The following is a 12,135-nucleotide window of genomic DNA, read 5'->3' on the forward strand; positions in this document are numbered from 1 at the left end:
ACAGTTTCTTAATTAAAAAAAAATATTGTTTTATTTCTATGACTTCAGTGCGGGAATTATATCCAATTCATTAATTATCAATACTTGATACCTAACTCATGCCCCATCAAGCTGATCAATCAGTTTTTTTTTTCTGATAGGCGATAAGTGAAATTTATTTTTAAAAAGTCGTACACCTCAAAATTTACACTTCGTATGCCTGGAGCGTAGGTCTATTGCTTAATATGGTTGCATAAAGTAATTGAAGGTGTAAAATAAACGCTGTAATTAAAAAACACATTTTTTCGTTGACACTGTTTATAACAGCTAAAAGAACTGATAGCATACCTTACAAATATGTTTGTCCCATAATAAGATGAATTGGTGACTTCCATTAAGGGAAGGGAATATATGTTATTTTTGTATAGTCAGGTAAGTGCCTCAGCTCTCAATACCTTTGAGGCATGATAGTAAATACATATTTTATTTTTCGGATTAAAGTAAATTTGTTTCAACTCACTGCAATTACCTAAAAGCACCCCTTAGATAATTAGTATCGAACCTTGTAAATATTTTTAATCTCAAAACCTTTGCTTTTGGTAAGACACGTGGGTTTTTAGGATATAAATTGGCCCTTTCGGGTTGTGTCCCTTTTTTACTAATCCGTTGCTCATTTTACAGTAGTCTATTAAATCCAAACAAAATCATGACAGAACTTTCATTTTTGTTAAATGATCAACGTCGTTTCTATGTCCAAAATTTATTTGAAGTACCCAACAAAAATTAGTTCAAGTTTGATTACATTAAGGAAAATTGTGTTAATTAATTTTCGATTACAAAACCTTATATAAAAAGGACATATGTAAGAGAGAGAAAGCATAAATCAGAAAGAAAATAAAATAAGCTATATTATTGTTTTACTTAATTTTGTTGAACGAAGCTATGAGCTGCAGAGCGATGAACACAGCTAGCAAGGATCGCCAACATTGACATACTACACATGTATGATCGCCAACTTCATCATGTATCCGGTAACCTCTCACTCGATACCAAGCCGCCAACCATTTTGCATCTCGCTACCTTTTATATTTCACTCTAACTAAATTAACTTTGTAAAACCACTTATATATTTAATAAAACATAACTTTTTGCTAACAGGTTATGGGCCCAGGCAACTGGTTTTATTAGTAGTTTTTTTGTTTATGTCTTGTATGAACGTGATTGGCAAAATGGTTGACGACAGAGTAAGTATTCCGAAATTAAATAGTACGAATTGGCAAATATGGAAAATTCGCGTGGAAAGTTTCCTCGCACGAGATGATTTATCAAAGTACATTGAGGAAGATATTCCTGCTACAGACGATTTGAAGGATGCTGCTTGGAAGACGGGCGATCGAAAGACGAAAGGAACAATTATTCTCTTCTTGGGAGATAACCAGCTGTCCTTGGTGAAAAATTGCGTGCATGCAAAGCATGTGTGGGATGCCCTTCGTAACCACCACGAAAGGGTTTCTCGATCGACTCGTGTAGCTCTTCTCAAAAGATTGTGCTCTGCTAGGCTGCAAGAAAATGGAAATGTTGAAAAGCTGTTGTTAATAAAAGACAAAAGATATATTTGGAAAAGATAAAGTTTTATTTAGCTAAAAGCAAAACAGCACATCTGTTCGACGAAAAGAATAATAAAGGAATGAGAATAGTCTAGACAAAGTCGTTATCGTTAATTGAATTCAAAAAGTTAAACACGAGCGCCATCGTGATGTTGATACATTAACTAAACATTTATAAAGGCGCGTACACATTAATTTCAATACTCCCACTTTTAGTTAAGAGTTTCCACAAACATACTTGTACAAAAATTTTATGATCAAAATTAAACTGTAAAACAAACTTTACATTTATGATCAAAAACAATCTGTTTTCTTTAAAAATAAAAATAAACAAAAATATTTTAATTCAAAAGTTAATCATTTAAAATAAATTATATTGACTGTGCTCGGAGCTATTTACTAATGACTCGAACTACGTAAATTCATCATTGTGCAAAAGGATTGATGTTTGAACTTTGGTAAAGGCTTTGTCAAGACATCCGCCAGTTGTTCATCCGTTGGTACATATTCAAGATTGAACATACCCTCTTCGAATTGTTCACGTATAAAATGGTAACGAACGTTAATATGTTTAGTACGTTTGTGATATTCAGGATTCTTTATAAGACGAATGGCACTCTGAGAATCCATGAAGAACATCGGCTGCTTAATTTTCTCTTGCAATAACTCTGCCAGAAGCCTTTTCAACCACATCAGCTCTTTTATTGCATGTGAAGCTGCCATGTATTCAGACTCCGTGGTTGATAATGCAACTGATCGCTGACGCTCTGATCCCCAAGAAATAATACATCCTCCCAATAGGAAGACATAACCAGATGTTGATCTTGCTGTTTTTCTGCAACCTGCATAGTCTGCATCGCTGTAGCCTTTCAGTGTCAAATTGGTACCACCTTTGAAATATAATCCCATGTCAGATGTTCCTTTAATATATTTAAAAATTCTTTTCAAAGCGTTGACATGAGCCTCTGCAGGATTCTCCGTGTATCTGCTGATATTCCCCACAGCAAAACTTATATCTGGCCGCGTACCTACAGCCAGGTACATTAAACTGCCAACTGCCTCTCGGAACGGAAAATCAACTCTCTTGTTGGCTTCAAAATCACTTAAGTTCTGAGAGTTATCTAATGGTGTTGCGACTGGACTTGAATCCTGCATTCTGAAACGGTGAATTATTTTCTCTACATATGCTCGCTGGTTAATTAGTATTGACCCATCAGAATTTTGATCAATTTCAAATCCCAAGAAATATTTAGCAGAAGAAACTTTTATTTCAAACTCGTTTTGCAAATGCTGAACAACTTGAAGAATACTGGTTTCGTTCTCTGCTGCTATCAAACCATCGTCAACGTAAATGGCTAAAAGGATTATTCCATCAGCACCATGGTGAACGAAAACGCAAGGATCAGAAATACTAGTTTTGAAATCAAATTTGGATATAAAAGCTGTAAATTTCTTGTTCCAGCAACGGGAAGCCTGCTTCAAACCGTATAAGCTTTTATTTAATTTGCATACCTTTCCACTGCCATCATCATACCCCAACGGTTGTCGCATAAACACCTTTTCCATCAAGTCTCCATTTAAAAATGCGGTCTTCACATCAAACTGCTTCAATGACATTTGTTTCGATGCTGCCAGTGTAAGTATGGTTCTTAATGATGTAAATTTCATAACAGGACTAAACGTTTCTTGATAGTCGACGCCATATTGTTGTGCAAAACCTCGCACAACTAAACGTGCTTTAAAGCGATCGATGCTGCCATCGGTTTTTAGCTTCAACCTAAATACCCAACGATTATCAATTACCTTATAATCTTTCGGCGGTTCAACCAATGTCCAAGTTTGATTTTTGGAAAGGGATTCAATCTCTTCGTCCATCGCTTTCTCCCACTGCTCATGGTCATGTGATGCAATTGCTTCTTCATACGATTTTGGTTCTTCATAAACTGCCATAAACGCTGTTGCATGATTAGCCAATTCACCAAAAGATAAACGCCGGCGTGGTGGTGACAAAACTTGTTTTCTGAGACGCCTTTTGATGATGTTTTTGTTGTCCAAACTACAAACAGCACCATCATGTATTTGGCTCACTGGTGTCTTCTGCGAATCAAAATCGGTTTCTTCTACCTCAGCATCATCTTCTGATTCCAAAACCACCTCTTCGCCTGCCTCGTCATCAATCATTACTTCAACGCTACCAGTATCAACAACTGCCATTGCTTCTTCCACGAGAAAAACCACATCACGTGCCACTTCAATGCAATTCGTCTCTGGATTCCAAACTCTATACGCCTTGGTGTTGTTATCATACCCAATGAAAATACATTTATTTGCTTTTCGGTCCAATTTATGCCTCTTCTGTTTTGGAATGTGTATGAAGACTTCAGAACCGAAAATGCGCATGTGGTCAACTTTCGATTGCATGTTGAACCACAACTCGTACGGTGACTTGTCTGGAACAGTGCTGGTACCAGATCGGTTCAATGCATGAACTGCAGTGTTGACAGCTTCTGCCCAGAATTTCTTGTCCATTTTCTTCGCATGAAGCATTGTTCTCGCCGACTCAACAATTGTTCTCATCTCTCTTTCAGCACAGCCATTTTGTTGAGGCGTATATGGCACTGTACGCTGATGATGAATACCCATGCTGTTGAAAAACGACCTCAGCTCATCATTGACAAATTCCGTCCCATTGTCCGATCTCAGAACACGAATGTTGTGACCTTGTTCCTTTTGCGCTAACTTCACAAAACTCTTGATGTTGTGCACGACCTCAGATTTGTGCTTTAAAAAGTAAACATGACGAAAATGAGAAAAGTCATCTTTTAGCAACAAAAAGAACCTCGATCCACCAAGAGACTGTACTTCCATCGGGCCGCATACATCAGCGTGAATAATTTGTCCGCAAGTTTTAGATACCTCGTCCCGACTCCTATGACTTGCACGATGATGCTTTCCATAGACGCATGCTTCACATGTGAACTCCTCATCAATGAAATCAATACCTTTTCTAAGCAGGAACTTTCTAACATGCGGCAAGTGTTGATGCCCGAGCCGTTCATGCCAAATACGAATTGAATTTTTGTTTGTTACCACATTTGCAGACACGTCTTCAAAATGCATTGACTGGTTCTGGACCACTTTGAAAAACATCTTGAACAATTTTTCATGACGTGCTCCCACTGCAACGACTTCATCTCCATTCAATAGTTCACAAAATTTGTTATCTGATCGCAACACATATCCACGATCCATAGCCTTTCCTGATGAAAACAAATTCAAATGAATTTCTGGAACATACAGCACATCTGTAATATGCTTTCGAATCCATTCGCTACCATTGTACGCAAGAATTTGAATGTCTCCTTTTCCTTGAGCTACAATCTTCTTACCGTTCCCAACAGTAACGTTCATCGATGCTACCTCAAAATTTTGGAACCACTCACGACGATGGCTCATATGGTCACTTGCTCCAGAATCCATTACCCAGATATCTTTGTCTGCAGGAGAAAAAGATATGTGACTCAAAAAAGCACCAGTAGATTTGTTTTTGGTTTCGTTTTGTTTGCTTGGACAGTCTCGCTTCCAGTGTCCCTTTTCACCACAAGAAAAACATGATCCTCTGGGCTTCGTATGTTTCTTTATATGACTATCTTTGACACGGTTGGATGAATTGTTTTTCTTTGAAAACTGTCTCTTCATAACCAAAGCTTCTACACTTTCTACTTCACCTTGAGCTTTTAATCGAAGTTCTTCTGCCATCAACCTTGCACGCAAATTGGACATCGTCTGCTCAGACGCACTTGTTGATTCCCAGGCACTGTGAAAATGGTTAAATTCAGCTGGCAGTGACATGAGTATCTTTGTCATTACCATTGAATCGGAGATATATTCCTTTTGATCTTTCATCTGTTGGACAATCTCCATTAGCTTTGATAGAAAAGTAGCTATATCATCCGACGAACTTTTGGAGAAACTGTAGTACCTCTGTTGCAAAAACAAAATGTTTGACTTTGAAGCCTGTTCATAGGTACTCTTCAGAGTCGCCCACATTTCATTCGCTGTTTCGCAGTTCATTATTTGCAAAAGCGGCTGCTTGAGACATGCACCCGAAATTGTACGACGTGCCTTTGCATCAGCCTTCTTCCATACAGATATATCTTCTGCATTAGTTTTTGCACCAGCCACTGGAGCAACTGATGATCCATCCACAACGTCCCACAACTCACCTGCCTCCAAATACTGTTTCATTAGAAACTTCCATGTAAGCCAGTTGGAGCCACCCTCCAATCTATCGATATGGAAACGCTCGCCTTCCATGTCTCAATAATTATTTTGCAAAATAAAACTCAATAAGATAACTATTTTAATTTACTTTACTTCTCTGGTATGGTCTGGGCCCATAACCTGTTGTTAATAAAAGACAAAAGATATATTTGGAAAAGATAAAGTTTTATTTAGCTAAAAGCAAAACAGCACATCTGTTCGACGAAAAGAATAATAAAGGAATGAGAATAGTCTAGACAAAGTCGTTATCGTTAATTGAATTCAAAAAGTTAAACACGAGCGCCATCGTGATGTTGATACATTAACTAAACATTTATAAAGGCGCGTACACATTAATTTCAATAAAAGCATCTTTCAGACATCGAAGAGATTTTCGACCGCTTGGCTGCAGCTGGCCATGTGTTGGATACGGACACACAAATTTGTATGATGTTGCAAAGTCTGCCAGATTCCTTTGAGACATTGGTGTCAACCTTGGATAGTATTTCGGACAAGCATGTGACTGTCGATTTTATTAAACAGAAACTTATCGATGAATATCACCGTCGAATCAATAGAACAGATTCATCAAAGCAGGAAAAGGCCCTGAAAACAGATTCCAAACGATCTGTGGACAACAGAACTTGTTTTTACTGCAAGAAGGTGGGGCACATACGATCGAGCTGCCGTAAATATTTGTCATCGAAGAACAAGGGTAATTTTAAGTCTGTTGAAGAAACCAACGTGGCTTTTGTAGCTGGGTGTGAAAAATCAGGATCATGGCTGATTGACAGTGGAGCCAGTTCACATATGTCATGCGATAAAAGTTTTTTTACCTCCTTGACGCATTTTGACGACGCGCACGTCACTTTGGCTGATGGAAAACAAACCGCAACTGCTGGTCGAGGTGAAGGAGTTCTTTGGAGCCTAGATGAAAACAAGAATCCAGTTAAAATTACACTTCACGATGTGCTGCTTGTGCCAGGATTAGAAGGTAATCTTATTTCTGTTAGTAGATTGGTAGACAAGGGTCTTGGTGTTAAGTTTGACCATACTGGATGTCGGATTTTGAATTCGGATGGAAAAGCTGTAGCATTAGGTAATCGAAGTGGAAACCTTTACCAGTTACAAATCCGAGAAAAATGCTCGATAGCTTCGGAGAAACATCAAGAAAACTGTGAACATCAATGGCATAGGCGATTTGGGCACCGAGATCCAGCAGTACTGAAGCGTATGCAAAATGAAAATTTGGTGAAAGGTCTAAAAATGAAAAAATGTGGTGCGAACAACATCTGTGAATGCTGCATGGAAGGAAAACTTAGTCGAAAGCCATTTCCTGAAGTTTTGGAGAGAACATCAAAGAAAATCCTGGATATAGTTCATACCGACTTGTGTGGCCCAATCAGTACACCAACTCCATCCGGTAATCTATACATCATGACAATGATAGACGATTTCAGTAGGTACGCTGTAGTTTATCTATTGAAGCATAAGTCTGAGACACCGGAACGAATTGAGGAATATGTTCGTCAAGTACAAAACAGATTCGGAAAGAAGCCCACAGTCATTCGCTCTGATGGAGGAGGAGAGTATGATAACAAAAGGTTACGTGATTTTTACCGTTCACAAGGCATTAAGGCGCAGTTTACAACTCCATACTCGCCTCAACAAAATGGTGTTGCCGAACGCAAAAATAGATCTCTTATCGAGATGGTCACCTGTATGCTGCTGGATGCTGGTTTGCCCAAACGCTATTGGGGTGAAGCTGTACTAACAGCAACTTACGTACAAAATCGAATGCCATCGAAATCCATTTCAAAGACTCCATATGAGTTATGGAATAACACCAAACCATCGTTGCAACATCTACGAGTCTTTGGATGTGAAGCGTATGTGTACGTCCCTGATGTCAAACGAAAAAAGTTTGATAGTAAATCAAAGAAGCTGACGTTCGTCGGGTACTCTGATGAGCATAAAGGGTATCGTTTTTTAAACTGTGAAACTGACAAGATAACGATAAGTCGTGATGCTCGTTTTTTGGAACTGAAGGAGAAGATTAATGTCAGAGTTCCAAGTACAGAAGCTAAACAATTATTTGACGAAGTTCTAGTAAGCATTGCTCCTGTTTCAATCAAACCTAATGAAAACCAACCAACTGAAGCTCAAGTTGATAATAGCTTTAGTGATGATGAATTCTTTGGATTTGACGAGCCCGTTTGTGAAAATCAGGAGGAGCAAGTTCCAACGAGACGTTCTGCGCGTAACACGCAAGGTAAGCTCCCCACGCATCTTAATGATTATGTTGTAGATATGGCATCCCTCGCTTCGGATGAGCCGAAAGACTACATTGAAGCTGCGAAGATTCCGGAATGGAAAAAGTCTATGGACGAGGAGATGGCAGCCCACCTGCGTAACGAAACTTGGACGCTTACGACTTTGCCCTCAGGACGGAAAGCCATTGGTTCAAAATGGGTGTTTAGAACTAAACTAAACGAAAATAATGAGATATCCAGATACAAAGCCCGCATCGTTGCACAAGGATACACACAGAAATACGGCGTTGATTATGATGAGGTGTTTGCTCCAGTAACGAAAATCACAACTTTAAGGACGTTTTTGGCAGTAGCTGCAAAACAAAAAATGTTTGTTAAACATTATGATGTCAAGACGGCATATTTAAATGGAATTGTTGAAGAGGAAATCTTCATGAAGCAACCACCTGGCTACGAAGTTCATGGAAAAGAAAATTTGGTTTGCCATCTGAACAAAAGCATTTACGGATTAAAACAATCTGCACGTTGCTGGAACCAGACATTGGATGAGTGTTTACGAAAATTGAACTTTGAAGTATCAACTGCGGATCCATGTTTGTACATGAAAAAATTTGGGAATCAGATTTTATATCTTCTCGTATATGTTGATGACCTTTTGGCTGGATGTGTCGATGAAGGTAAGATAGATCAATTTTATTCTGATATAAAAACACACTTCCAGATAACTTGCTTCGGAAATGTTCGTCATTTTCTTGGGATGGAAATTGAAAGATCAGCTACTTCATTTTATGTCTCGCTGAAGAATTATAGCAACAAAATAATAACGAAATTTGGTATGAGCTGCGCTAAGCCCGCAAAGACGCCAATGGACTCCGGCTACATGAAGATAGGTGATAACAGCACATCATTTTCCGATCCAGCATTGTATCAAAGTCTTGTTGGAGCCTTACTGTATTTAGCGGTAAATGCCAGGCCGGACATTGCAGTTAGCACTGCTATTTTAGGCAGAAAGTTCAAAAATCCTTCGGAAGCAGATTGGATAGCTGCAAAAAGAGTTTTGCGTTACCTTAAAGGCACTATCGAATATAAACTTTGTCTTGGCGAAGCCTGTGAGTGGAAACTTCTTGGATACTCAGATGCAGACTGGGCAGGTGACCGAGACAGCCGAAAGTCAACATCCGGCAATGTTTTTGTGTTCGGAGGACCTATTTCATGGACGAGTCGACGACAAGATTGCGTTTCACTTTCATCGATGGAGGCCGAGTATGTGGCACTCAGCGAAGCTTGTCAAGAGGTTGTATGGCTGCGACGTCTACTGAAGGAGTTTGGTGAAACTCAACATGAAGCCACACTAATGAATGTGGATAATCAAAGCTGCATATCCTTCGTAAACACCGAACGACTGAGTCGAAGATCAAAGCATATTGAAACGAGAGAGCGCTATGTTCGAGACCTATGTCAAAATAATGAAGTTTATCTGCAATACTGCCCTACGGATTCAATGCTAGCAGATATTTTTACAAAGCCGCTGGGGCCTGTAAAGCAATTAGGTTTTTGCAAACAATTAAACCTTTTTTAATTGTGATGGTTCATCGAGGAGGAGTGTTGAACGAAGCTATGAGCTGCAGAGCGATGAACACAGCTAGCAAGGATCGCCAACATTGACATACTACACATGTATGATCGCCAACTTCATCATGTATCCGGTAACCTCTCACTCGATACCAAGCCGCCAACCATTTTGCATCTCGCTACCTTTTATATTTCACTCTAACTAAATTAACTTTGTAAAACCACTTATATATTTAATAAAACATAACTTTTTGCTAACAAATTTATCTTTATAAAAACAAGTTTTTGCTTTTGTTTTGCAATGATGTCTGAAAAAGGCCTAAAAGCGCTATGAATATATTAGTTCTGGGGACGCTCCTCCACAAGTTCAGGTATGCTTAAGAAATGTGCGGCTGGTCTTAGTCACCGTACTAGGAGAGTTCTAATGTTGATTTGCATAACTTTCCTATAATCGGCTTCGCATTGTAGTGTCAAGGTATATTCCTGATGAACAAGTTGCTTTGACCTCAATTCCATATTCAAAAATGTTATTATCTTGACTTACTTTGGTCAGGTTTAGGTGACTTAAAGGTAAGATAAGTAATTAATACTTAACTTTATTCAAAAGTTGACTGAAAAGTTATTAAAAAAAATCTACCTAACTATCATGTCAAGTCTACGTATGTATGTCGAAATGTTAGCTGATCATATTCCAACATTCAACTAAAAGCTGAGCTTTATAACTCTGTTATTTATTTATTAACTGCACAAGTAGGTAAAATAAAGTTCCAAGTTCGAAATTAAGGGCACCCAAACAAATTAATCAGCTACCTTGGTCTCATTTTGCGTTAAAAGAAAGCAATTGACTGCAAATGTTGACTTAATGTTGTCTGCACCTGCCAAATTATAAAACAGGGACCCGTTTCAGATTTATTATATTCACTAGTTTCTTACTTACTTAAGGTGGTGCTACAGTCCGGGGCGGACCTGGGCCTCAACCAACATGCGTCTCCAGCCAGCTCCAGTTTCGCACGCCAAGTTGGTTGCAGTCCTCTCCCACCTAGGTGCGCCACCTGAGTCGCGGTCTTCCTCTACTCGGAAGACCTCGGATTGGATTCGAAGACCTTCCGGGACCGGAAATCAACCGAAAAATTTTTCTTTCAAAGCATCCTAAGACGCTCTCATCTTTCTTTGACAGGGTCCAGGCCTCAGCGCCATAAATGAGAGCCGGGATGATGAGTGTCTTATAGATGGTGATTTTAGATGCTCGAAAGAGGACTTTACTTTTCAATTTCCTTTTAAGTCCAAAGAAGCAGTGATTTGCAAGAGTTATTCTTCGTTTGATTTCAGCGCTGGTGTCGTTGTCTGTGTTAATAGCGGTGCCTAGTTAGGCAAAGTCCTTAACTACTTCAAAGTTATAGCCGTCCATGGTGACGTTTTGTCCAAGACGTTGTTGTTCAGTGTCCTTTTTTGATGACAGCATACCACTAAACCCATCTTCTTCGCTTCCGTCGCAATGCTCAAAAACGCTCCACTGACATCACGCTTTGATCTTCCAATTATGTCAATATCATCTGCGTATCCGAGTAATTGGATGGACCTTTGGAAGATTGTGCCTCTAGTGTTGACGGTTGAGTTTTGCACAATTCTTTCTAGAACGATGTTGAAGAAGTCGCATGACAGTGCATCGCCTTGTCTAAAACCTAGTTTCTGTTGCATTTTATTAGATGTTGAAAACCAAAATTGAATTTTGAGCTGTTTAAAAAACGCAGACAAATCAAACTTTAAGTTCTTTCAAATTCAACCATGTGTTTAATTAGTTGGTCTTTCAGATACCCGCTTATACCAGACATTTTTGGATACCTTTGAACTCATTTTTCAAAATTTCAGCTGTTTTGGATCAGCTGTTGTTTACACGTACATTCTGATTTCCATCAAAATATTTTTTTTATTTGCGCGTGGGACGTGATTTTTTTTTGTCAATGTAACTTTGTGTACGTGTTAACGAGTGCTTTGTATAGCTGTCAAATTTCCACATTCGAAATTCGTGTTTTAACATATTTATATAAAAATAAATTGATTGAAAATTTAGAATGAAACAACAACAACTTGTGTGTGCTACCACCAAGTTCATAGGCTGGAGTTATAGCTATTTCACGGGGACCAACCCGATCATCAGACTCCTTTAGTGGTGCTTAATCGCTTTTTATGTTCAATTTAATTTTTGGTCCCCGTGAAATAGCTATAACTCCAGCCTATAAACTTGGTGGTAGCACACACAAGTTGTTGTTGTTTCATTCTAAATTTTCAATTGTAAATTCGGCAAGCAGCTGCCTTAAACTGCGAGTATAAAAATTTCACACAAAAACCTCCTTAAATTGATTTATTTTATCCATGAAAAACCCCATAACAAAAAGATATAAAGATACAAATACAATACTCCCGGTTATAGAAGAAAACAG

This window comes from Eupeodes corollae, chromosome 3, assembly GCF_945859685.1.
Source record: "Eupeodes corollae chromosome 3, idEupCoro1.1, whole genome shotgun sequence".
NCBI classification, from domain to species: Eukaryota; Metazoa; Arthropoda; class Insecta; order Diptera; family Syrphidae; genus Eupeodes; species Eupeodes corollae.